This window comes from Anomaloglossus baeobatrachus, unplaced genomic scaffold (assembly GCF_048569485.1).
Source record: "Anomaloglossus baeobatrachus isolate aAnoBae1 unplaced genomic scaffold, aAnoBae1.hap1 Scaffold_4825, whole genome shotgun sequence".
Lineage (NCBI taxonomy): Eukaryota > Metazoa > Chordata > Amphibia > Anura > Aromobatidae > Anomaloglossus > Anomaloglossus baeobatrachus.
Genome location: NW_027444173.1, coordinates 1 through 26,053, shown reverse-complemented (window position 1 = coordinate 26,053; position 26,053 = coordinate 1). Strand labels below are relative to the sequence as shown.

The 26,053-nt window shown below is 46.9% G+C and overlaps 1 long non-coding RNA gene across 1 annotated transcript; it reads right to left on the bottom strand.

Moving 5' to 3' along the window:
• Nucleotides 1-2,561: 2,561 nt before the first annotated feature.
• LOC142281754 (uncharacterized) lies at nt 2,562-26,013 on the bottom strand. Its single transcript, XR_012743788.1, has 3 exons — nt 25,768-26,013; nt 13,192-13,297; nt 2,562-2,628 (listed from the first exon to the last, which is right to left on the bottom strand). It is a non-coding gene; the product is annotated as an uncharacterized LOC142281754 (long non-coding RNA).
• Nucleotides 26,014-26,053: the final 40 nt, after the last annotated feature.

Genomic DNA, 26,053 nt, shown 5'->3' with positions numbered 1-26,053 from the left:
TGTATCTAAGGGGTTAAAAAAATTCACATCTTGTCCAAAAAAAGTGGCGCACGTTTTGCGCCATTTTCCAAAACCCATAGCGTTCTCATTTTTCGGGATCTGAGGCTCAGTGATAGCTTATTTTTTGCGTCTCGACCTGACGTTTTTAACGGTACCATCTTTGCGCAGATGCTACGTTTTGATTGCGTGTTATTGCATTTTGCGCAAAATTTGCTGTGACCAAAAAAACGTAATTTTGGCGTTTGGAATTTCTTTGCCGCTACGCCGTTTACTGATCAGATTCATTGATTTTATATTTTGATAGATCGGGCATTTCCGAACGCGGCGCTACCAAATATGTGTGTATTTTTTATTTTTTTAACCCTTTAATTTTCAATGGGGTGAAAGGGGGGTGATTTGAACTTTTAGGTTTTCTTATTTTTTTTTTTTAATTTTTTAAAACTTTTTTTTTTATTTTTTTTTTTATTTTACTAGTCCCCCTAGGGGGCTATAGCGATCAGCAATCCGATCGCTCTGCACTATCTGGAGATCTCAGCTACAGAGCTGAGAACTGCAGATTTGCTGCTTTACGCCGGCTGTATTCCGGCATTGAGAGGAAGGGAGTCATGTTAGCTACAGGCGTCATCACATGACCCTGTGCTACCATGGCAACCCCCGAAAGTCACATGATCATGTCACGTGACTTCCGGTGGGGGCGGGGTAAGTGACTGTCATGGCGGCGCCCATATACATATCGCTGCCAGATTATGGCAGCGAAATGTAAGGGGTTAATGGCCGCGAGTGGAAGCGATTCCACCCGCGGCTAGCAGGCACACATGTCAGCTGTTGATAACAGCTGATATGTGCGCGGATCGCCGCCGCTTGCCGGCGGGGCTTACCGGCACACGATCCATGACGTACCCAGTACGTCATGGGTCGTTAAGGGGTTAAAGAAGTTATCCACTACCCCAACTCATTTAAATTTTTTATTCCTCATCATCGTGCTGTTATGTGCCACTCAATGCATCCATACTCAAAGAAATATAAACCTTTAATCATGCAGATAGCATCACTTGGTGTCTGCCAGCTGCAGCTCTGATGTTTACATCGATCACTCTTCATCCCCAGGCTTACTGCACTCAACTACTACTAGTTCCATCACGCATTACTGTAGCCTGTGATCTAGCATTTAGCAGGCCTCCTCCATTCTCCGCCCTGTGCTGCTGAAGATATTGGGAGATACCAAGTGTTAGAGCAGCCCAAGGTAGGTACGAGCCCATCTGGCAATTGCCATTACAGCCCCACTGTGTTTGTTATGCAAATTTCAGCGCTGTCCATGTCAGTAATTGGATTTCCTAAACCCTTTGCTTTCAAAATGCAGATCACAGCACTTAAGTGAGGCAGACTAATTCAATCTCTTCAGGATGCATGCTCAGGCAGCTGTCATTCACTCCTTCTCATCCATACCCACCATCAGGAGCCAAATGACAACTTCCTTTTATTTGGTCTGATTTCTGTACCAGAAAAGTATCAGACATAACCAATGAGGAAGAAGAATTTGCAAAACAATCTAGTCATATGAGACTCCTACAGAGATGCGCTTATATAAGCTATACATTCAATAAAAGTATATTATAAAAAGGTGGTGTTTTGAACAGCTATGATATATGGCAAGGGGGTGAAAAAGTAGTAGAAACCCCCTTTAAGTTACATTTTAACAATTGTGCTGAATAAAACAAAAACATTATTATTAGAGCTTAGCAAAAGGTTTTGCATGACCTTAGTCCTGGATCCACTACAATACTTCCAGGGCAGTGTGAACTTCAGCCAGTACTCTAATGCCACCATCCAAGTAGCCTCCTGTGGTTACTAGGTTCCTGAAACGTCATGCCATAGAACCCATGAACGCAGAACCAGGTTCCAACTAACTTTTGTGTTCAACTCTACTTATTACTATGGATGAGCAGACCCAAGGAAGTTCAAGTTCACCTGGATTTTAGCTAAAAGTTCGGTTTGGAACCCGGACATCATAAGTGAATGGAGACCTGAACTCCTGTGCTCTAAAATGGTCGTAGTAAGGGCTAGTTGACTGCAAAGGAAGCAAAATGTGGGCAAGCACAGGACAACAACTGCTCTGTAAAGAAATGCGGGTAAGGAATTAAAATAAAAAAAAAGTGGGGTTCCCCCTATTTTTGATAACCAGCGCAGGTAAAGCAGACAGCTGCGACCTGCGGCCCTCAGCTGTGTGCTTTACCTTGGCCGATAATCAAAAATAAAGGGGACCCCACGTTTTTTCTTTTTTTAATTATTTATTTACATACAAATTTAAAATTCCCGTTCACGTTTGCTCCTCCCTACTTATTACATTTGGTTTCCTAGTGGCAACATTAGCTGTTGTTGCTGGATGTGACCACTGGATCTCCAGACACAGTTGCAGATCCAGTGCGCTTATTCACAAATTAAGAGTTTGTGGCATATACTATTACCAGCAATTTTAGTCAGTCGGGATCCAGAGCTGGAACATCGAGGGGTTTTTATATATATATATAAGCAATCCAACCAATAACTCAAAGAATACTTACATTTTATATTATTCAGTATGTCTTTCAACTGGCTAAAACTGTGCAGCAAGGGATCCTGCTCTTCATCCTAAAGTTAGAAAGATTGAAGTAAAATTAACAACTACTACCCTATAAAACAAAAAGTCAATGCAGCTGTAATAGAAATCTGCTGAAGTCTGAAAGAATAAATTAGAGTCAGAAGACCCGATTCATCATAGCTTTTACATATTCTGGCATAAAGATTTGAAAGAAGGGAATTTTGTTTACTTACCGTAAATTCCTTTTCTTCTAGCTCCAATTGGGAGACCCAGACAATTGGGGTGTATAGCTATGCCTCCGGAGGCCACACAAAGCATTACACTAAAAGTGTAAAGCCCCTCCCCTTCTGCCTATACACCCCCCGTGCTCACGGGCTCCTCAGTTTTGGTGCAAAAGCAAGAAGGAGGAAAAAATTATAATTGGTTTAAAGTAAATTCAATCCGAAGTAATATCGGAGAACTGAAACCATTCAACATGAACAACATGTGTACACAAAAAAACAGGGGCGGGTGCTGGGTCTCCCAATTGGAGCTAGAAGAAAAGGAATTTACGGTAAGTAAACAAAATTCCCTTCTTCTTTGTCGCTCCATTGGGAGACCCAGACAATTGGGACGTCCAAAAGCAGTCCCTGGGTGGGTAAATAATACCTCATAATAGAGCCGTAACCGGCTCCGTCCTACAGGTGGGCAACCGCCGCCTGAAGGACTCGCCTACCTAGGCTGGCATCTGCCGAAGCATAGGTATGCACCTGATAGTGTTTCGTGAAAGTGTGCAGGCTCGACCAGGTAGCCGCCTGACACACCTGCTGAGCCGTAGCCTGGTGCCGCAAAGCCCAGGACGCTCCCACGGCCCTGGTAGAATGGGCCTTCAGCCCTGAGGGAACCGGAAGCCCGGAGGAACGATAAGCCTCGAGAATTGGTTCCTTGATCCACCGAGCCAGGGTTGATTTGGAAGCTTGTGTCCCTTTACGCTGGCCAGCGACAAGGACAAAGAGTGCATCCGAGCGGCGCAGGGGCGCCGTACGAGAAATGTAGAATCTGAGTGCTCTCACCAGATCTAACAAGTGCAAATCCTTTTCACATTGGTGAACTGGATGAGGACAAAAAGAGGGTAAGGAGATATCCTGATTGAGATGAAAGGGGGATACCACCTTAGGGAGAAATTCCGGAACCGGACGCAGAACCACCTTGTCCTGGTGAAACACCAGGAAGGGGGCTTTGCATGACAGCGCTGCTAGCTCAGACACTCTCCGAAGTGATGTGACTGCCACTAGGAAGACCACCTTCTGTGAAAGGCGCGAGAGAGAGATATCCCTCATTGGCTCGAACGGTGGTTTCTGAAGAACCATCAGCACCCTGTTCAGATCCCAGGGTTCTAACGGACGCCTGTAAGGAGGTACGATGTGACAAACCCCCTGCAGGAACGTGCGTACCTGTGGAAGTCTGGCTAGGCGCTTCTGAAAAAAGACAGAGCGCAGAGACTTGTCCCTTAAGGGAGCCTAGTGACAAACCCTTTTCTAATCCGGATTGAAGAAAGGACAGAAAAAGTGGGCAAGGTAAACGGCCAGGGAGAAACGCCCTGAGCAGAGCACCACGACAGGAAAATTTTTCACGTCCTGTGGTAGATCTTGGCGGACGTTGGTTTCCTAGCCTGTCTCATGGTGGCAATGACCTCTTGAGATAATCCGGAAGACGCTAGGATCCAGGACTCAATGGCCACACAGTCAGGTTCAGGGCCGCAGAATTCAGATGGAAAAACGGCCCTTGAGACAGCAAGTCTGGTCGGTCTGGGAGTGCCCACGGTTGGCCGACCGTGAGATGCCACAGATCCGGGTACCACGACCTCCTCGGCCAGTCTGGAGCGACGAGGATGGCGCGACGGCAGTCGGCCCTGATCTTGCGTAACACTCTGGGCAACAGTGCCAGAGGAGGAAACACATAAGGGAGTTGAAACTGCGACCAATCCTGAACTAAGGCGTCTGCCGCCAGAGCTCTGTGATCTTGAGACCGTGCCATGAACGTCGGGACCTTGTTGTTGTGCCGGGACGCCATTAGGTCGACGTCCGGCATGCCCCAGCGGCAACAGATCTCCTGAAACACGTCCGGGTGAAGGGACCATTCCCCTGCGTCCATGCCCTGGCGACTGAGAAAATCTGCTTCCCAGTTTTCTACGCCCGGGATGTGAACTGCGGATATGGTGGAGGCTGTGGCTTCCACCCATAGCAGAATCCGCCGGACCTCCTGGAAGGCTTGCCGACTGCGTGTCCCGCCTTGGTGGTTGATGTATGCCACCGCTGTGGAGTTGTCCGACTGAATTCGGATCTGTTTTCCTTCCAGCCACGGCTGGAACGCTTTTAGGGCAAGATACACTGCCCTTATCTCCAGAACATTGATCTGAAGGGAGGACTCTGTCTGAGTCCAAGTCCCCTGAGCCCTGTGGTGGAGAAAGACCGCTCCCCACCCTGACAGGCTCGCGTCCGTCGTGACCACAGCCCAGGATGGGGGCAGGAAGGATTTCCCCTTCGACAGAGAAGTGGGAAGAAGCCACCACTGAAGGGAAGCTTTGGCTGCCCGAGAAAGGGAGACGTTCCTGTCGAGGGACGTCGACTTCCTGTCCCATTTGCGGAGAATGTCCCATTGAAGTGGGCGCAGATGAAACTGCGCAAAAGGAACTGCCTCCATTGCTGCCACCATCTTCCCTAGGAAGTGCATGAGGCGCCTCAGGGGGTGTGACGGAGAGATTGCACCCCTGTCTGTAGTGAACGCTGTTTGTTCAGCGGAAGCTTCACTATCGCTGAGAGTGTATGAAACTCCATGCCAAGATATGTCAGTGATTGGGCCGGTGTCAGATTTGACTTTGGAAAATTGATGATCCACCCGAAACTCTGGAGAGTTTCCAGAGCAATGTTCAGGCTGTGTTGGCATGCCCCTTGAGAGGGTGCCTTGACAAGTAGATCGTCTAAGTAAGGGATCACCGAGTGTCCCTGAGAGTGTAGGATTGCCACCACTGTTGCCATGACCTTGGTGAAGACCCGTGGGGCTGTTGCCAGGCCAAAAGGTAGTGCCACGAACTGAAGGTGTTCGTCCCCTATGGCGAAGCGCAGGATCGCTGATGCTCTGGCGCAATCGGTACGTGGAGATAAGCATCTTTGATGTCTATTGATGCCAGGAAATCTCCTTGGGACATGGAGGCGATGACGGAGCGAAGCGATTCCATCCGGAACCGCCTGGTTTTCACATGCTTGTTGAGCAGCTTTAGGTCCAGAACGGGACGGAAGGATCCGTCCTTTTTTGGCACCACGAACAAGTTGGAGTAAAAACCGTGACCCCGTTGCTGAAGAGGAACCGGGATCACCACTCCTTCCGCCTTCAGGGTGCCCACCGCCTGCATAAGAGCCTCGGCTCTGTCGGGGGGTGGAGATGTTCTGAAGAAACGAGTCGGAGGACGAGAGTTGAACTCTATCCTGTAACCGTGAGATAGAATGTCTCTCACCCATCGGTCTTTTACTTGTGGCAGCCAGGTGTCGCAAAAGCGGGAGAGCCTGCCACCGACCGAGGATGCGGTTTGAAGAGGCCGAAAGTCATGAGGAGGCCGCTTTGGGAGCGGTGCCTCCGGCGGTCTTTTTAGGACGTGACTTAGACCGCCATGCATCTGAGTTCCTCTGATCTTTCTGAGGCCTTTTGGACGAGGAAAATTGAGATCTGCCCGCGGTCCGAAAGGACCGAAACCTCGATTGTACCTTCCGTGGTTGAGGTCTGTTTGGTTTGGACTGGGGTAAGGATGAATCCTTTCCCTTGGATTGTTTAATGATTTCATCCAATCGCTCACCAAACAAGCGGTCGCCAGCCAATGGCAAACCGGTTAAGAACTTTTTGGAAGCAGAGTCTGCCTTCCATTCACGTAGCCACATGGCCCTGCGGAGTACCACCGAGTTGGCGGATGCCACCGCCGTACGGCTCGCAGAGTCCAGGATAGCATTAATGGCGTAGGACGCAAACGCCGACGCCTGATTGGTTAAGGACACCACTTGTGGGGCAGATGTACGTGTTACCGCATGAATCTGCCCCTGACAAGCTGAGATAGCTTGGAGTGCCCATACGGCAGCGAATGCTGGAGCAAAAGACGCCCCTATAGCTTCATAGATGGATTTTAACCATGGTTCCATCTGTCTGTCAGTGGCATCTTTGAGTGAAGCCCCGTCTTCCACTGCAACTATGGATCTAGCCGCCAGTCTGGAGATTGGAGGATCCACCTTAGGACACTGAGTCCAGCCCTTGACAACCTCGGGGGGGGGGGGGGGAAGGGATAACGTGTGTCCTTAAGGCGCTTGGAAAAACGCTTGTCTGGACAGTCTCGGTTTTTCTGGATTGCCTCTCTGAAGTCAGAGTGATCCAGAAACATATTTAATGTACGCTTTGGAAACCTGAAACGGAATTTCTCCTGAGAAGCAGACTCCTCAATTGGAGGAGCTGGAGGAGAAATATCCAACACCTGATTGATGGTCGCTATAAGGTCATTCACTACTGCGTCACCTTCAGGTGTATCTAGGTTGAGAGCGGCTTCAGTATCAGAATCCTGATCTGATACCTCCGCTTCATCCTCCAGAGAGTCACCCTGCTGGGACCCTGAACAGTGTGATGAAGTGGAGGGAATTTCCCAGCGACCCCGCTTGGGCGGCCTGGGACTGCGGTCCGTGTCAGAGACCTCACCCTGGGACCTGTGGGTTACCCCCGGGGCACATTGCTGTTCCAATTGAGGGGGACCAGGGGTCAAGGATTGGATAGAGCCCGGGGCCTGAATCACCGGTCTGGACTGCAAAGCTTCCAGTATTTTAGCAGACCATTTATCCATAGTCTCAGACAGTTTGTCAGCAAAGGCTGCAAACTCCGTCCCTGTCACCTGGACAGTGGTAGCAGGTGGATCCACCTGGGCCACCTGTAGCAGAGGCTCCGGCTGAGTAAGTGCCACAGGGGCCGAGCATTGCACACAATGAGGGTCAGTGGACCCTGCCGGTAGTACAGCTGTACATGAGGTACAGGTTGCAAAGTACGCCTGTGCTTTGGCACCCTTGCTTTTTGCAGATGACATGTTGTCTCCTCTGAGAACAACCAGGAGGGTATATAGCCAAAAATCAACAGAGCGACCGTACAGTGCAATGTATAGCCTATAAGCCTATATATATATATATACACTTCGGTACTCAGTGGGGCCAGCACCACAGGTGCTGCTTACCGACCGCTCAGAGCGGTTGTGTGGTCACCAGATTCCCTGCCTGGGTCTCCCTGTGTTGCCTCTCCTCTCCAGCGTCTGAATCGCTGACAGGAATGGCTGCCGGCGTTCTGTGGGGAGGAGGAGACCGTGGGCGTGCCCAAGAAAAGTGCGGGAATCCAGTGCCCCACTGTACTGAGTGAGGAGGGAGGAGGATACTAATGTATGCTCCAGCCCTGCGCTGACGATCCGTGCAGCGTCCCGCCCCTCCCCTGACTGGCAGGCCTGTGGGCGGGAAAGAACGACACTAGGCCGCAGAAGCCGGGGACTAAAGTTATAAGCGCGGCCGGCAATAAGCGCGGCCGCGCGGTAGTCCCCCGGCGCACTAACACCTCCAGCAGAGCTGGAAAGTGTCTGGCACAAACGCTCCATGTCCGGCGCACTAACACACCCAGCAGAGCTGGAAAGTGTCTGGCACAAGCGCTCCATGCCCGGCGCACTAACACACCCAGCAGTGCTGTAATGTGTATGGGACCAGCGCTCCATGCGCGGTCCCCACGGAGACACAGAGTACCTCATAGTAGCAGGGCTTTGTCCCTGACGATATCCAGCTCCTATCCTGCAGATTCCCAGGGGCTGCGGAGGGAGCACGGTCCCAGTGCCTGGAGACCGATCCGGATCCCACTTCACCCAGAGCCCATTAAGGGATGGGGAAGGAAAACAGCATGTGGCTCCTGCCTGTGTACCCGCAATGGGCACCTCAACCTTAACAACACCGCCGACAAAGTGGGGTGAGAAGGGAGCATGCTGGGGGCCCTATTATGGGCCCTCTTTTCTTCCATCCGACCTAGTCAGCAGCTGCTGCTGACCAAGCTGTGGAGCTATGCGTGGATGTCTGCCTCCTTCGCACAAAGCAAAAAAAACTGAGGAGCCCGTGAGCACGGGGGGTGTATAGGCAGAAGGGGAGGGGCTTTACACTTTTAGTGTAATGCTTTGTGTGGCCTCCGGAGGCATAGCTATACACCCCAATTGTCTGGGTCTCCCAATGGAGCGACAAAGAAAGTCACAATTTTGGTGCGCTAAAATTATGCGATTTTTTGGCGCACTCACAAAGTGGGAGAAGCTGGTGAAGTATAGGACGTGGCAACCGCTGCTTGTCAAATTCATGAAAAGTGGCTGCGTTCACTACGCCACAAATCTTACTCCAGGGACTGGTGCAGTATCTGTGGAGAGGGGCAAACACGAGGTGTACGCCGCTCGTCTGATGCTCTGGATCCATAAAATGATAGATGGTCATGATTCATGAAGAGGCATATAAATCCAGCACGGATCCTCAGAGGCCGGTCTTGATTACCAGGCCCATAGTCCTTTAGAGCTACGGTAATACCATTAGGTTTCCTTCACATTTTTCAGCATGTTCAAACGCTCAAAATACTTTATTTTTTTTTTTGTATTTTCTTACAAGCGTTGTAGGATTGCCTTTCCTATTTAGGAACATGTTACGCAGGTCTATTGTCTGGTATTATGGAAGTCCTACAGGAGAATTGTATAGAAAAGACGCTAGGAAAAAAAATGCTCAAGTCGGAGCATGCTGTAGTGTACAATATTTAACTATAGATTTTAAAGTGTTTAGGGTTTTTTTTGGGGGGGGGGGGGGGGGGTTTAGTAAAAAATAACTAAAGCTTCATGTAAAACGCTGCGAAGAAAATCCTGTCAGAATCTTGCATCGGCATTTGTAAACCACATTCCACAGTAAGGTATAAAAAAGAAAATGGATTAAAAGAGACTAGGAAAGGTAAAGGAAAGAATGATACTCTTCCCTGCTGCTGAATCCACTGTTTAGAAATTTTAAGGGAACCCGTCAGGTGCCGTATGCACCCAGACCCAAGAGCAGTTCTGGGTGTATATTGCTAATACTTGCCTAACTGTCCCTGTATACACTAGCATAGATAAAGGGATCTTTAGGAAAAAAGTAATTTCTAAAGATCGTATATTATAGGCCAAGTAGCGCGGGGACTAGTTGCAAGGACGTTATTTCCTCTGGCTAGTCGGCCCACATAGCATGATAGCAGTCCACTGTGGTCATACTAACATGTTAATGAATGCGCAGCGACGCCGCACATACCTCACTCTTCATGGCGGCTGTGATGGTGGAATATGGGGGGGGGGGTTGTATATCATGTTGTGTACGTTCATATTTTAGGCGTGGTTCACTGTCCATTCTCTGTATTGCTTGTGTGTACATTGTATTGTCTGTAGGATAATTACCCCCATGTAGTGATTCTGTTCCTAGGTCTGGGAGAGGGAGGACTGGCATCCACCTAAACTCTCTGCTTACCTGGTGAATTAGTCATTCTGGGTCAGTCTGTTTGAAAACTTGGAGAAGGACAAAGATTGATCCTCTGGGCTAAAGCTGCGGCTTCACAGAGAGTCTTGGACATTTATCACTTACTGGACTATATTCGTGTTTCTGGACTATTTGTATCCTCTGTATGGTGGATTATTGTATGGACCATTTCATTTGCTTGGAATAAATGTTCTTTGGATTGTTCATCCATCTCTCGCTCTGTTGTGTGATATCTGGGAAGGACCCCATCACAGCGGCCGACAGAGGATGATGTGCTCTGCGCATGATCTGAAGTCCCAGCACTTCCGGTCATGTGCACAGTACCTCACTGAAGTCGGGAAGCTTACACCCAGCATCAGTTTAGTGCGTATAATCGGAAGTCCCAGCAATTCCGGATCATGCACAGTGCATAATTCATCGTCCGCCGACAGCCATGAAGAGTGAGGCATGTGCGGCGTCGCTGCTCATTCATTAGCATGTTAGTATGCCCACAGGGGCATGCTAGCATGCTATGTGGGTCGACTAGCCAAGGCAACTAACGCCCTTGTGACTAGTCGCTAGCCTCATTGGCATATCATAAATTATCTTTAGAAATAGTTTTTCTAAAGATCTGTTTATCTATGCTGGTATATAAAGGGACTGTTAGTCAGGGATTAATACTAACATGCACCCTGAACTGCTCGTGGTTCTGAGGGCCTATTGCACCTGACAGGTTCCCTTTAAGCAAAAACTACATTGTCAACATCCCAACGTTCTGTGTCAGTGAAAACCATCTATAGGTTGCGATCACACTGAGTTTCTGGAGCAGAAACTCTTCAAAAATCAGAGAGTTCATAAACTACAAGTGTTGGGAGAATTTCTGCTGTGTAAGCTCAGCCATAAGACTCAGTGTGAACACACCGGTAACCTGCGTTCCCATGAGGAGTATTTGCTGACTTTTTGATGTTGCAGATTTTCTGCATCTGTTATGTAAATTAGGTCACTTTTTGGTGTGTCAAGTTGTAAATAAAGCCGCTTTGTTTTTTTATACTCTCTGGTATTTGGCTTTGACAAAACTTTATTGATACACTTGTGAGGAGATCATGCGCTTTTTTGGTGCATTTCGCACAAAAAAAAAAATAAAAAAATTATGTTTTACTGCATCTAATACAAGACTATGGGAAAAATCTGCACATCTCTGCACAATAGCATCCGCTGGCCAATCAGAGGCCAGCAGGTGACGTCACAGGACGTCACCTGCTGGCCTCTGATTGGCCAGCGGCTGCCATTGGTAATGCTCTGCAGAGTTCTGCGCGGTGGCAGAAGTCATACCAGCATAGGACTGCGACCGTCAGGGGGCCTGCATGCTGCAAGAAACAAGAAAGAACACCGAAGGAACAGGTGAGAAGATTTTTTTTATGTGTGTATGCAAATGGCATAATGTGGCATAAATAGGGGACATTACTACAGGATGGCACATTACTACAGGATGGGGGACAAGGGTGTGAACATTTCTACAGAGGATTTTTTTTTTGGGGGGAGGGGAGGGGAATAACCAACGTCTGAAGGAGCCCTTAAACAGTATCTGTTGGCGTTGCCAGCTATATCATGTTACACTGGCCACATCATGGAGTGGTGGACGCAGAGCTGAATATGACATCATTATATAATTGTTCATTTTCACTGCAGATATATTAGTTTGTACAAGTTATATAATATTTCAACAATAACCAAGCAGGCATTTGCAAGGACTCTTAAACTTTTACTTTTTCCCCTGTATAGCATTAATCTTAAGCAGGCAGCATCAAGGCTTTCAATGTGTGATATGATAAGATAGGCAGTAACATTGATCTGCTCTCCTTCCCAGGTGAACAGACCTCACTGCTGGCATTTACTTATTACAAGATGGGAAGAAGCAAAACTGTTGATTTCAAACTCCTCTATGCATCTATCTCGACCATCTCAGATTAAGACCCTCATAGCTAATGCCTGGCTCAAATCCAGAATGATGTATGCAACATGCTGCAGCTCTCAATTCACAGCACTGTCAGCTCTGCTCTCCTCCTCCCATACTGTCTGTGCTGTGAGATCGCAGCTGCAGCATGTCGCATACATTTAGTCAATCATGAGAAACAGTGTGAGGTATAAAGCTACTTTCACACATCAGTTTTCTGCATTCAGGCACAATCTTTTTTTCCTGATCCAACGGATCCGGCAAAAAAAAAAAAAAAAAAAAAAAAAAAAGTAAAAACCGTATCCAGCGGATCCGTTTTGCATCCATTTTGTCCGGTTTTATTGTTGGATCCGTTTTTTCAAAACATTGGAGCATGCTCAGTTTACAAAAATGGATCCGGCAGCCGCATCCGTTTTGCCGCATTACGCCGGATCCGGCGTCCATAGGCTTCCATTGTAAAACACGCCGTATTGCGCCAGATCCGGCGCGATGAGTTTTTTTAAGGGGCCAAAAAACGTTCCATCCGGCCACCGCATTAATTTTGCTGCATCCGGAAAAAAAAAACGGATGCAACGCAAAGCCATCAGGCACAATCCAGTAACAATGCAAATCTATGGGAATAAAACAGATGCGGTACCAGATCCGTTTTACCCGTTTTCTTCCAGATTGTGCCTGATGGAAAAAACCTGATGTGTGAAAGTAGCCTAATTGAACTGGGGAAGCTCTGTGTGTCAGATACTAAATATAGGGTGTTGCATACTTTTATTAATGGGACACAATATGTTGCCTTAATCTGGGGCACTGTATAATGTATATTTGTTGCTAAGCATAGCGTTACGTAATTGTATTCCTGCAAATTGTGAGCATTTTTTTTTTTTTTTTTAAATCATAGAGTACACTTATTTGCTAGCGGTTCCCAAAGCTAAAAATTTCCACTAGTGCACAAGACTGAAATGGTTGCAAAACACCATTTTACCATTACACTGGTGAACAACATGATTAAACATATGACACTGACACTATATTCTTGGACACACACTATGGGCAAAAAGAACGTTCTTATCTCTATAACTAGAAGTCACAATGGAGAAACTTATCAGAAGCAACAATCCTAAAGATCTTACCAAAGGAGTGTGCATGCTCCATCGTGCGTTGCGTTTTATAGCTCCAACAACGAGGCCGATTTCCCCTTGGACGATGTAGATGTTCTTGTCCACCATCTTAACAGTCCTAAAGAAAAATGTGATAACGGAAAGAAGCGAAACATCAATAACCAAGGACCTTAAAATCACACAAGAGCAGATGCTTGAGCAAGCAAAACACATTGCCAGCACAGTGCTACACCTGATGCCCAATAATTCCATGCAAATATTTATCTAGCCATGAGAAAACACAGAAAACCATTAAAATTGTGGCAAAAAAGGGAACAAACAGGAGCCAGTAAGACAAGGATTTCTGTTATAAAGCGCAGGTGGCATCCACATGGGAAAAGCATCTGCCCAAACTTACTTTCACCGCAGGACAAATAACTGATTAACGCACAAGAGAAATCACAACATTTAGCCCGATATTTAGAGAAGAAAACTATTTAAACAGGAAAAAAAAGCTGATATATCATGGGATGAGAAATCGAAAATGCATGCTCCCATACAAAAGTCATTCCGCCTATTAGATCCTACCAGAGGCCGGATAATAGGTTACCGGCCAGTGTAACACAGGCTGGGGTAAAATACTGCACTTACAAAGTAGTGCCGCGTATAATACAGAGGAGACTAAAAAATCCCAATAAAAAAAAAAAAAAAATTTTTGGGGGTGAATATAAAATATATTTTTTTTAAATTTATTTATTACACACATACATTTGGTGCTACCATATCTTTAACAACCTACACCATATGTATTTCAATGCCAAATTTTGTTTATCCCTTCAAAGGGAATTTAATAAAAAAGGACACTAAAAAGCCCCATTTACCCCCATAATGGTATTTATAGAAAGACCCTCTCACAGCCCCATCAACAGTAAAATGAAAAAAAAAAAAAAAAAATATATGGAGATGGAGCTCAAAAGATTGGAAACCAAAAGCAAACTTTTTTTTAAGTGACGTCTTTTTTTTTTTCTTCAAGAGTAGAAAAACTTAGGCTATGTTCACACAGGGCATCTTTTGCTGCGTTTTTGAGGTCACAAAGATGCACCTAAATGCATGCGTTTCCTTCTCCTAACAAAGTCTATGAGATTTCTATTTTGCGGTCCACACTGGGCATCTTTTGTTGGCTGCGTTTTTCCAGATGCAGCATGTCAATTCTTCTTGCGTTTTTACCGCGTTTTTGAGCCCTCCAGTCAATAGATTTCACTTACAAAACCCATTGGGTAAAATGCAGTAAAAACGCATTTAAATGCGCCAAAAATGCATGCTTTTTTGCAGCTGGTGCTTCTTCAGAAAATGAGATGCACTCAAAACACACATAACAAAAGATGCCCAGTGTGAACATAGCCTTAAAAAGATACATTTGGCAGCATTGTGATAATGTCAATTGTTTTTTTTCATTATAGTTTTTTAGAGAGGCTTTAGACTATGTGCGCACTTTCCGTCGTCCTACATGCAGTTGTAAACGCACGTTTTAGCCTTAATTGATTTTGCCAAAGTTGCCTTTTTCAGAAATTTTGCGCAGAAAACGCATGCGTATTTACCGCATTTTAGATGCGTTTTCAGCGCTTTTTACATGCTCTTTCCCTTGCATTTTGACAGATACGTTTTGAACATCAAGACACTACTAAATAAAGTTTAAAAACAGTCAAACAGAATGAAAAAGTCGAAAGAAAAAAAAAAAAAAAAAGGGACAAATCTATATTAATGGGAAAAATAATGGAAAAAGATATATTTAATAAAATTATAGTATAGTATATATTTTATCGGTAAAATAGTAATAAATGCATATTATTCTTAAATTTAATTGTCGGACTATGTGTGTTAAAGGGACATATCAAATCATTATTTTGATGTCCAAAAAGCATGTGTTTTGGTAGTCCAAAACGCATGTTTTCTGCAATGAAAAAGCAGGTAAAACGCTGGAATTTTGATTGTGCCTGCGTTTTGCTACTTCTCATTGACTTCAATGTTAACAAAACGCACCACAAATGGCAAAAACAACTGTCGGTCCTTTTCTGAACGCATGGTTTTTGAACAAACTTATGCAAATTTTGAGATGCGTTTTGAAACGCAAAGTGCGGACAAGAAATCATGAATTCAGGAAAACCAAAACGCATGCATTTGGGCACAAAAACGCTGCAGTTCAAAACGGACCCAAAACGCACCTAAAACGCAGGTGAAAACGGAAAGTGCGCACACAGCCTTAAGGGAACCTGTCAGGTGCAATATGCACCCAGAGCCACGAGCAGTTTTGGGTACATATTGCTAATCCCTGCCTAAAGGCCCAGTCACACACAACGACTTACCAGCGATCCCGAAAACGATGCGACCTGATAGGGATCGCAGGTAAGTCGCTGGGAGGTCGCTGGTGAGATGTCACACAGTCAGATCTTACCAACGATGCAGGAACAATACAGGTCTCAGTAGCGACCTGTATAACGATCTCAGCAGTCACTGTGACCCTGTCACACAGTGTCAAACACAGCGATGTGTCCTGCCCAGCAGGACATCGCCTTTGAAGAAAATGGCCTGGACCATTCTGCAACGACTAGCGATCTCACAGCAGGGGCCTGATCGCTGGTAGGTGTCACACATAACGAGATCGCTACTGGTCACAGAAACCGTGACTCAGCTGCGATCTCGCTAGCGATCTCGTTATGTGTGACGGTACCTTAAAGGTACCGTCACACTTTAGCGACACAGCAGCGATCCCACCAGCGATCTGACCTGGTCAGGATCGCTGCTGCATCGCTACATGGTCGCTGGTGAGCTGTCAAACAGGCAGATCTCACCAGCGACCAGTGACCAGCCAGCAGCGACGTGCAAGCGACGCTGCGCTTGCACGGAGTCGGCGTCTGGAAGCTGTGGACACTGGTAACTAAGGTAAACATCGGGTATGGTTACCCGATGTTTACCTTAGTTACCAGCGCACACCGCTTAGCGTGTGCAGGGAGCAGGAGCCGGCACTGGCAGTGTGAGAGCTGCGGAGGCTGGTAACGAAAGTAAATATCGGGTAACCACCTTGGTTACCCGATGTTTACCCTAGTTACAGCTTACCGCAGGCTGTCAGACGCCGGCTCCTGCTCCCTGCACATTCAGGGTTGTTGCTCTCTCGCTGTCACACACAGCGATGTGTGCTTATCAGCGGGAGAGCAACAATAAAAACACGAACCAGGGCTGTGTGTAACGAGCAGCGATCTCACAGCAGGGGCCAGATCGCTGCCCAGTGTCACACACAGCGAGATCGCTAATGAGGTCACTGCTGCGTCACAAAAAACGTGACTCAGCAGCGATCTCAGTAGCGATCTCGCTGTGTGTGAAGTACCCCTAACTGTCCCTGTATACACTAGCATAGATAAAGAGATCTGTAGAAAAAGTATTTCTAAAGCTCTTTTATTGTATGCTAATGAGCGCGGGCAGTAGCCCCCTGGGCGTTGCTCCCTTGCTAGTCACCCCCATTAGCATGTTAGTATGCCCCTGTGGGCATGCTAACATGCTAATGATTGCGCAGCATCACAGGACGATCTCACTCACCTCTCCGCTGCCATTGCCGCTTGATGCTGGATTTCGGCTCAGTGCGCATGACCCCAGAGTTTGGGTCATGCGCAATACTCGAGTTTGAAGCCAGGACGCCTACACTCTGCTTCATACTGTGCATGACCCAAAATCCGAATTCATGCGCACTGAGCAGAAATCCAGTGTTGGACACGATGGCGGCGTAGAGGTGAGTGAGATCATCTTCTGACACCATTCATTAGCATGTTAGCACACCCACAGGGGCATACTAACATGCTAATGGGGGTGACTAGCAAGGGACGCAACGCCCAGGGGCTACTGCCCTCACTCATTAGCATACGATAGAAGATCTTTAGAAATACTTTGCTGTCTCAAAATCAAAGCGTCTTACAGTTCCAGTAAGGTGGATGGATTTATAGAACTCTCATGCCCACCAGGCTACTTTATTTTTTGGTGTAATCTGACCTGTGGTGTATGTTTCAAATCCACAGCATGTCAATAACTCTTGAAAACGAAGCAGGTTTATTAAAGCATGACACAGGAAAAAAAAGTCAAAAAGGCTTGTTAAAAAAAAACGCAAGTAACTTAATTTCCATAATTGGGGCAGAAATAGTGCAGAAATTCTGCAACATCAAAAATTAACCATAGGCTCATCATGGGAACGTTGCATAAAAGTCCAAACACAGATTTGCAGTCCTTTTTCTATTCCTCTCCATTCATCAAACATCAGTATTTTCCGTACGAGTGCGATCCATGTTTCTGAAAGATAGCACTCATACCTATGATAATCTATGGGCTGGTCACGGGAGTTATTTTTTGCAAACCAAGTGGTCCAACCAAAATTACAGAAACGTATCAGATATTGATCCAAATGTCAAACTTGGCAATGAAAGTCTATGGGTGCGTGAAGAAAATAAAAAAAAAATATAAAACAGACAGGACTCTGACACCATTCGTGTGCTGTCCCTTTTTCACTGACTGATGAGAAAGTGAAATATTTTTTTTCTCATAGGTGAAATAAAATGTGAAATAAAAAATGATGAAATTGAATCTAGTTTGCAAAAAAAAAAAAAAAAAGAAACCCTGATGTCTGAATGACCCCTTAGTAAAAACTAACCGTTATACATACACCAAAATCGTCGCAATAACAAATGCACCTCATTCAGTAACAAAATATTCCTCATTCTATAAAAACTAGCCCTCTAGACTACACTTCCCAAGAGCCAGGGAACCTTTGTTTCCCTGCCAAAGCTGAATCCTCCCCACAGGTCACACATTGCCACCATCAGTGCCTGCCCACTTTAAAAGGAACCTGTCATGTGAAAAAATGTTATTAACCTGCAGATATGGGGTTATCTCCAGGTTAAAGGGAACCTGCCACCAGAATTGTCATGTCTAAACCAAAACTACCACCTTCAGCAGCGCCTATGCTGTATTCTATAAAGGTGAATGTTATCCCCCGACTCCCCCAAATACCTTTTGAAAAGCTCCTGTGTTGTATGTCAATCTGGATGGTCCGGCCTGATTGGCGTGCTTGCTGCGGCGACTGTCCCTCCACTGATCGCTGTGCTTGTTATGATTGACATGACTGAAGCCTCCTGCGTCATTCACATAGCCAGGTAAATTTTTGCGCCTGTGCAGAACCATTGCCGGCTCGAGCAGGTGTACTTTGGTCTGCCCTTCTCTGGGGAGAGTCTAATATAAAAGTGCGCATGCGCAAAACAGTGGGGTCTCTGTGCAGAAGCGAGCTTTTGCCTGAGTATGTGGATAACGCAGAAGACGTCATCCACGTCTTCAGGTGAAATATAGCAGGAGGCGTTATCCATGGCAATTATAACAAGATAATGGCCATCAGCGCGGAGAGGAGGGACAGATACCTCAGCAAGCACGCCCAGGGGACTGGACCGTTCCGGATTTACATACAGGGAGGGAGATTTTCAAAAAGGTATCAGAGATCCATACAGGGGGAGTCAGCGGATAATATGCACCCTTATGGAATGCAGCACAGGCTCTGTAAAGGTGGTAGTTTGGTTTATACATGAAAAAAATCTGGTGACCGATTCCCTTTATTAGAGTTGTGAACCTGCCCAGCGCCTACACACTGAACCCCGCTGCCGGGAGAAGATTAACCTTATTCCCTCTGGCGGCATTTGGGTTACAGACAATGGGTGGGGGGGCACAGGTTCAGTCATTGTCCTGTATTGAGAATGGCGGCTTGTAGCCACGCCCCCGACAATGACTGACAGACGCTCAGCATTAGACCCAGCTGTCCATCAGTGCGGGGGAGCAGTTACAGTTGCCGTTCTCCATACACCGAGTGGCGACTGAACCTGCGCCGCCCCGATGACTGGTAGCCGGACGCTCACTGATCAGATATGCTTTAATCAAAGCACAGACAGGAATTCTTTGTACTCTGTGCTTTGAATGTTCTGTAGCAGGTAGTAATGTGCTATCACACATGACAGCTCATCAACAGAGCAGAATATTAAACAGCAGGTAAATTATGAAGCTTCTTCATTTCACATAGCGTTGTGTGTGCCCGGCAAACCCCTTTAAGGCCTGTGCACATGTTGCAGATTAATCACTTTTTTTCTGCGCAGATTTGTCACAATATTCTGATGCCAGCAAAGTGAGTGAGAATCCTGCAGTATCAGAGCACATGTTGCTTGTTTTCTCCTTGCAGATTGGGTGCAGATGTAAATCTACAGCATGTCAATTCTTTCAGCGTTTTTGCTGCAAATTTCACTCACACTAAGGGTATGTGCCCGCGATCAGGACTCGCTGCATTCAGAACGCTGCGTTTCTTGACCTGCGAGGCCGCACGTCTCCTCCATAGGAGAACGCAGCCGCTTATACCCACGATCAGGGTTCAGTACGCTGCAGTCTCTCGCTTGTTTTCTCCCTACGGAGGACGGAGGCAATTCCGCAGAAAACAATTTACATGCTGCAGTCTGGAAATATGCACCGCAGTGTTTGCTGCGGAAAAAAGAAGCACAGTGGGCACAGGATTTCTAGAAATCCATCCACTGTGCTTGTACTGCACAACGCAGCGTTTTGACCGCAGCTGAAGCATGTGGCATCCAAAACGCTGTAAATACTGATCGTGGGCACGCAGCCTAATGAGCGGGAAAAATCTGCACCAAAAACGCATGTAAAAACACACTGAAAACAGGTACTTTTGGTGCGGTGTTTTTCCTGCCAAGAGATGATGACATGATGCAGAAATTTCTATACCAAATTGCTTTATGTGTGCACATAGCCTTAAGCAGTTAAAGAGGTTGTTCCATAAATAAAATGTATCACTTTTCCACAGGATGCATGAATAATGTATAGAGCTGAGGGAGTCATTTCTGGGGGCACCGGTCACAGGATGGGAGCCCTGCACACTGCCTCCTGTGCCCGCATTCCCCTGCTCCTCTTCCGATTAGCAGACCTGGTGCGATGTCATCGCTGCGACATGATACATGCACAACGTCGCACTGCACCGGCTAATCAAAACGTGAGCCGGTCACAAGACTTCCATCCAGCAACCACGGAAAATAAAGGTGACTGCAATACCAGGGCCTGTAAATGTATTTGCCCATCTATGTATAATTGCTGGGTGTTTAGCTGCTGGAGCCCCACTTATCCCAAGAATGGGCATCCAAAGACCTGTGTGTAAAGCACCAGTGAGCACCGCTCCATTTCCTACTATGGGACAGACAGAGCCATTATAAAAGCACTATAGTTAAAGGGAATCTATCACCAGGTTTTTGCTCCCCCATCTGAGAGCAGCATAATGTAGAGACATAGACCCTGATTCCGGCGATGTGTCACTTACTGAGCTGTTTGCTGTCATTTTGATAAAATCAATGTTTTCTCTGCTGCAGATCTAGCAGTTATATAGAGACAATGAATATGCTGGACTACCTGGCAGCACGCCAAGTTGTCCTCTAATGATGATGGTCTCCTGCTGATTAAACAGTACTTTTATAAGAGCTACACTAAGCAGTCCAGTAAGTGAGACATCACTGGAATCAGGGTCTCTTTTCCTTCATGCTGCTCTCAGATTAGGTGGCAAAAACCTGGTGACAGATTCCCTTTAATGAAGCGGTGGTCACTAGTTGGTGCAAATCGAGTCACATGACCTGGTTTATAAACTAGTTCAGTAATCTGTGGCCTCTTTTCTGCCAGCATTCGCCGTTCATATTTTGATTAGCCGGCCTGGCGCAGCATCACATTTGCATCAAGCCAGAACATCACACCAGGCCAGCTTATCAAAAGGAGCTGTAGATGCCGGAATGTAAGAGATCATTCGGAAGGATCCCGTCCTGCGGTCACAGATTCATCATTAGGCCGATGGAGCAGGTCCTGTGAATCGCTTTGCACAAACTTTAGTGGTCATACATTTACACAGAGGACTTCAGGTCTTCCATTTTCCAAATTTGTGTTAATCCCATTGGTTGGGTTCCAACTGATAATATTTTTCAGCATTATTTTGTGATAAACAGATAATTATTGTATATGGAACAACCCATTTGGGAGCACGACCAGGCTGAGGCTTTTAGGTGGCTGTCCAAAGATAAAACTGTTTTACAAACAGCTCAAAAAAGCTTAAGAAAATAAACAAATAGAAGCAGCAATACTCACCTCCCTGATCCCCGGCTATTCCAGTCCTAATCCTGTAGGCATACTGGTAATATCAGGGACCAGAAGTGCGGTGGCGTGAGCGGAGATAATGGGCGTGAGCGGCTGTACTTCATAAACAAGAACTTTTAAGTTCATGTAGTTATGGAGTTCTTAGGCCACGTTCACACACTGCATCTTTTCAAACTACAAAGATGCAGTGTTTGTGGCCCCAAAAAATGCACCCGCAGCAAAAACGTGTATTACATTTTGCCCAACGCATTTTTTTTTTTTTTTAAGCCAAATCTATTGACTGGAAGGGCTCAAAAACACAAAGAATTGACATGCTACATCTTCAAAAACGCAGCCAAGATGCAGCCACAAAAAGATGCCCAGTGTGGACAGCAAAAAGAAATCTCAGACTTTGCAGGAGGAAGGAAATGCATGCATTAAGGCTGCTTTCACACCTCCGGTTTTTGCAGTGCGGCTCAATCCGGCTCAAAACCCTATGCAACGGATGCGGCGATAAAAACGGATCCGTTGCATAAGTTTTTCGATGCGGCCCTTCCATTTTTTGACGGATGCGGCTTGATACTGAGCATGCGCAGTACAAAAAAACGCATCTGGCGTCCATAGGCTTGCATTGTAAACCGCGCCACATCGCGCCAGATCCGGCGCGATGCGGTTTTTTTCGCCGCACAAAAAGACATGCCAGGCAACGTTCCATCTGGCCGGCGCATGGGCTAAATATGCCGCATCCGGCAAAAAACGGACGCAACGCAAGGCCATGCGGCACAATACGGCGCTAATGCAAGTCTATGCAGAAAAAAAAAAGGTTGCATTTTTTCTGCAAAGCGCTGTATTGTGCCGCTCAGCAAAAACCGGATGTGTGAAAGCAGCCATAGGCTAGGTTCGCACACTGCGTCTTTTTTACGCTGCATTTTTGGCCGCTAAAAATGCACAAAAACGCACCTGCGTCAAAAAAACGCATGCGTTTTTACCGCGCTTTGGTGCGGTTTTGGCTGTGTTTTGCTACGTTGTTGATCTCTGCGTTTTGCTGCGTTTTTCAAATGCATTGCATGGGCGGAAAACGCAGAAAAACGCAGGAAAGAACTGACATGTCCATTTTTTTTTAAATTCAAAAACGCAGGTAAAAAAAAACAGATGTGTGCGGACAGCAAAAATGAAAACTCATAGACTTTGCTGGGGAAGCAAAGTCCTGCAGTTTTGAGGCCAAAAATGCACCCGAAAAACGCGCAAAAACGCCGTGAAAAACGCACTGTGCGCACATAGCCTTAGGCTACATGCGCACGCTGCATCTTTTTGTGTTCACAAACTGCAGCCAAAACTGCACCTTGTCAGAGAGAGCCTGGAAATGTCACAAAAAACGCATGTAATTTTTGGTGCGTTTTTCACACCCTGCGTTTTTGCTGCGTTTTTGTGACAAATGTTGACAAAAACGCAGGAAGAATGAACATGCTGCATTTTATTTGTCACAAACCTTTGACAAATAGAACACTGACAAACTGCAACGTGCGCATAGCAAATCTGACTTCTCATAGACTTTGCTGGGAAGTCAAATGTCAGAAAGTTCTGACAACAAAACTGCAGCCAAAAAAGCAGCAAAAAAGCAGGGAAAAAAAGCAGCGTGCGCATGTAGCCTTAGGTGCATCTCTGTGACCTTAAAAATGCACCAAAAAACACAGTAAAAGATGCAGTGTGTGAGCCTTGTAATAGAAATAGGGATAATAGAATCACAGTGGCATACTTGCGGCTTAATTGTTGGGCGTGATGCTCTTCTTGGGCATGGTTTGCCTATAACAAGCTTTTACTATGCAAAGGGTGGCTCTATACATGCACGCAGCAAGAGACCTGTCACTTAAGGGCAGTGAGTGGGAAGAAGCCACTGGGGATCCACTTGTGCAATTAGTCTCCTGTGCGGCTGGATAATATTTGCGCTAGCGCCATCCCAGCTGTGGTCAGCGCTGGTGCAGACTGATCTCATAGTAGGCTTCAGTGACATAGTGCATGCACAGAATGACATCTCAGCTCGTCACCAAACCGAGATCTCAATCTGCGCATGCGCAGCCACTGGTGCCCGTTCTTGAAGACTGCTAGGAGATCAATCTGCGCAAGTATAGTCCGTGGCAGGGATGGCATCAATGCGATCTATAAAGCAGGAGAAAATATAGACACCGGAGGCAGTGGTGGAGCCCGCGCACAGATGAAAACCCAACCCACAGTGTGGCACAAAATCACCAGAAGCTTAGGACACCCAAACGTCTGCTGATTTCCTCACTTAAGGGATCTATTGATTCTGTATAACAGTACCTTACAGCCATATCTTTACTGTAACATGCACACTCATCATGACAAGTTCCCTGTAAAGGTCCAGTCACACTAAGCAACTTACCAGCGATCCCAACAACGATAGGGATCGCTGGTAAGTTGCTGGGAGGTTGCTGGTGAGATGTCACACTGCGACGCTCCAGCGATCCCACCAGCAACCTGACCTGGCAGGGATCGCTGGAGCGTCGCTACACAAGTTGCTGGTGAGCTCACCAGCAACCAGTGACAAGCCCCCAGCGCCGCGTGGAAGATGCTGCGCTTGGTAACTAAGGTAAATATCGGGTAACCAACCCGATATTTACCTTGGTTACCACTGCACGGAGCTACACGTGCAGAGAGCAGGGAGCAGCGCACACCGCTTAGCGCTGGCTCCCTGCTCTCCTAGTTACAGCACACATCGGGTTAATTAACCCGATGTGTGCTGCAGCTAAATGTGCACAGAGCAGGATCCGGCACTGGCAGTGAGAGCGGCGGAGGCTGGTAACAAAGGTAAATATCGGGTAACCAGGGACAGGGCTTCTTGGTTACCCGATGTTTACATTGGTTACCAGCCTCCGCAGAAGCCGGCTCCTGCTGCCTGCACATTTAGTTGTTGCTGTCTCGCTGTCACACACAGCGATCTGTGCTTCACAGCGGGACAGCAACAACTAAAAAATGGCCCAGAACATTCAGCAACAACCAACGACCTCACAGCAGGGGCCAGGTTGTTGCTGGATGTCACACACAGCAACATCGCTAGCAACGTCACAAAAGTTGTTCGTTAGCAGCGATGTTGCTTAGTGTGACGGGGCCTTAAGTGTGATATAGTGTTAGTATACAGCGCAGGTGATATCTATAGGCTCACAACATACAGCACTATTGGGGGTAATGTGTGTGTCTGGATGGCACTGCTGTCCCTCCTATAATAATACCTCTGTGATCAGGGGCCAATAGGAGCAGAGGCCGGGGCCACAATACAGACCGGGTAACAGAGATCCCCAGCACCGTCATTGCTGGGGGAGTCGTGTTTAAGGCTGCTTTCACACATCCGGTTTTTGCCGTACGGCACAATACGGCGCACTGCAGAAAAAATGCAACAGGTTTTTTTTGCCGCCGGTTGCGTTTTTTCCGCATAGACTTGCATTAGCGCCGTATTGTGCCGCATGGCCTTGCGCTGCGTCCCGTTTTTGCCAGATGCGGCATATTTAGCCCATGCGGCGGCCGGATGGAATGTTGCCTGGCACTTTTTTTGGTGCGGCGAAAAAAACCGCATCCCGCCACATCCGGCGCGATTTACAATGCAAGCCTATGGACGCTGGATGTGGTTTTTTGCACTACGCATGCTCAGTATCAAGCCGCATCTGTGAAAAAACGGACGGGCCGTATGGAAAATCTTATGCAACGGATCGTTTTTTTTGCTGCATCCGTTGCATAGGTTTTTGAGCCGGATTGAGCCGCACTGCAAAAACCGGACGTGTGAACTTAGCCTTAGACATCACTGATTGTTATCATATGCAAAACAAGGTCAAAGTATCATTTGTTTTTCTCGTATATAAGAGAAAAAAAATATGAAAAACTGATGGAGATTTCTACATTTTCCTCTATCACACAGCCCGTACACAAAAGATCCGGGTGACGTCGGATTTTTCCACATACTTTCATTGATCTGCGACAATCTCTGAAAAACGCGGTGAGAACTCGTACAATAAAAACTGCCGTCTGAATGAGGCCCAACGTGTCCAGGGCCACGAGTATGGGGAAATTTTCATCGACCACCTCCACATTACAGGATATGAAGACCTCCTGCTGCTCCTGTGGGGGTCACATGCCTCCACCTCTGTTTTGGGGACCACATAAATACTACTTTTAAAAATGGAAAATTCCTTTAAGAGACCAGGTAAAGGTAAAGAGGCTCAGGGCTGAAACTGAACAGGAGCAAGGAGCCACTGGAAGTGCCAGCCGTGAGTCAGGGCAGATGCTGGTGACCCCTGAGCAGGTACAGACAGTACTGTACATGTATATCCCTTCCCTGCTTACGTCACCACAGACGGTCCTACACTGCAGGCTGCCTCCTGACGTCTGCGCGCAGTCTCCTAATATTACCTGTCAGTGGGATTGACCCTGGATCCAAAATGGCGGCCCAGGCAGCGGCGGTGACGTTGGCTTCACATTTAGCTAGAGTGGCCAGCATACATCAGTCATCACTATAAGCTCCCGAGGCAAATAATGGCACCGAGTGCTGGCCACAAACACATGCAATAGGGCGACCAGGGGCCCGTCCACAGCACAGGCCCGGCGAGAAGCCGGCTACAGTCTTCCCTGTAAACTTCACTGACGTGGTAACGCAGCCTACCGCGACACCTGGAAACACAGCCTTCCACCAATCAGT